The 2197-nt window shown below is 41.2% G+C and overlaps 1 pseudogene; it reads right to left on the bottom strand.

Annotated features, from left to right (window-relative positions):
• Positions 1-1104: 1104 nt before the first annotated feature.
• On the bottom strand, positions 1105-2197 carry LOC130051443 (uncharacterized; annotated as a pseudogene).

The following is a 2197-nucleotide window of genomic DNA, read 5'->3' as shown; positions in this document are numbered from 1 at the left end:
TGTAGAAACGTATGACATCAGAAGATTCCCAAGATTCAGGAAAGAGTACAGACTTTCCATTAAACTGATCAAGAAACTGCAACCACATAGACATATCTGCTCTAGCCTCACATGACAAACGAATAAAATGTTGAGGTTTGGTAACTCCTATGGTAAGGTCAATCAAACGCCTCAGGAAAGCACGTCCCAGGATTATAACAGAACATGCACAATTCAAAACTCCTATCAGAGACTGAAGTTCTCTTAGTGTTACCTTCTTGCGTAAAGCAAAAGCTAGAAGTAGGTTACGGCATTTGTCAATCTTATCTTGAGGCGCAAGCGACTCATCATCTCAATTGAATCAACTTCTATGCCATAAATCACCAACTTTGTTAGAGGACCAAAAGTTTTTTCCTTATTGATAGGGATACCAACTCTTTGACAAAGTGCAAGAAAGGCTGCAAGATCTACCTTACATTTCTCTGAATTAGGGGGACCAATAAAAAAGAAATCGTCTAAAATGTGTGACTTACCCGCGGCATGAAATTTTGTCATCATAAACCATTGCAAAGCTTCGCTAAGTTTCTCAAAAATCTGACAAGAACAGCTGGCTCCCATAGGTAAACAACGTTCATAATAGAAATGATCCCTCCAAATAAACCCGAGAAGATGATAATCATGTGGAGTAACAGGCATAATACGAAAAACGTCCTTTATGTCTGACTTTGCCATCAAAGATCCCCGGCCAAACTTATGTATAAGGGACACTACTGTGTCTATGGAATCATATTGAACCTGTGAGTGCTCTTTAGGTATGTCAGAATTTACTGAGTCATTCTGAGGAAAAGAAAGATCATGAATGATACGAAATTTATTTGGCTCAGACTTAGGAACCACGCCTAATGGTGAAGTCTTAAAATTCCGAAATGGGGGTACAGCAAATGGACCCATGATACGACTTGTTGATAAGCCAGAGGTAATGTATTCTTCTACTACCTGAGGATAAGAATAAGCAGATTTATGGTTGTGTGGAGGATGAATTGATGGTGACTTTGAACAACCAAGTCGAAAACCATACCTAATGCCTTCAATCAGTTAAGTTTAAGAGGGTCATAACCCTGGAGCTTACTTAGCAAATTTACCGGGTTTATTGGGATTGGAAGAACTGGCATTTGCATTGTTTGACTGGGGCTGGGAGGTTGACCAGTTTGACTTTGCCCCTGTGCATTTGAATTTGGGATGTTGGCCATTGCACTCTTGACATAAGTGGGCGTACTTGCAGGGAGAGGTGTTACATCGCTGACCTTTATTGTAGGCAAAACAAACTTCGGTGGAACGAAAGGACTGCCCCTTATTAGCTTTATAAGTTTGGGGTTTGTTTGCTTGATGCTGCCTTCAGGCGCAATTCAGCAATTGGCCTTTCCCAGGGAATAACTGAAGATTCCCTGATACGACGAAAGGATTCATCATAATTTCTCCATGCTTGATCAACATGGAGCCTGCTGATTTCAAGAACTGTGAAAGCATATTTAAGAATATTGCAGGCATCATTAGGGAACTTTTGCAAGTAAATTGATGCAAAGATTAAGAAAGCATCTGTCCACTGATTAATGCTTAGTGGCGTTTTATTGTTGGATGCCTGGTTAACCTCTATTTTACCAGCTTTGACCGTAATGGCCAGTGGGTCTTCACCTGAGGATGGAAATAAAGATTTTAAATCTACGAATTCGTGATTCCATATCTTTTGTTTTATTTTTTGTGACACTGTTGCCCCAAGTGGCACAGAATCACACAATTCTATTGGCATTTGACTTTGTGACCTACTTGCCGACTCACCTGTGAAAACATTGTCCAACAAGGAACTTAAGTTGGAGGCCGACACATCCTGATTTCCCTCACTGCCATTTAACATAGATAAGCTCACGGGTGTACTGTCAGTTATAGTTTGTGGCTGTGCTGATGCCTCCTGCTGAATTTCTGTTCCTTGTTGTCTCTGTTGGGCAACTATATGCTTTGCTAATTCTGCATAGTCTATTTGTGAGGCTAAAGTGTTCACTCCACTTGAACTTGATTGAATGGGATTCGGCTCATTTCGCACTGAATCACTTGCACATGTGAAATTGGGAGCTTCTGAGCTACCCGGAGAATTGACTCTCCTGCGCTTTGCTGACAGGCGCTGGCTGGGCTTGGGTGGCATTGTTCCTGTAGCAATACACAT

The sequence above is a fragment of the Ostrea edulis genome, chromosome 2, assembly GCF_947568905.1.
Source record: "Ostrea edulis chromosome 2, xbOstEdul1.1, whole genome shotgun sequence".
Taxonomy (NCBI): domain Eukaryota; kingdom Metazoa; phylum Mollusca; class Bivalvia; order Ostreida; family Ostreidae; genus Ostrea; species Ostrea edulis.
The sequence above is the reverse complement of the archived record's forward strand: the minus strand, read 5'-3'. Positions and strand labels throughout refer to the sequence as shown.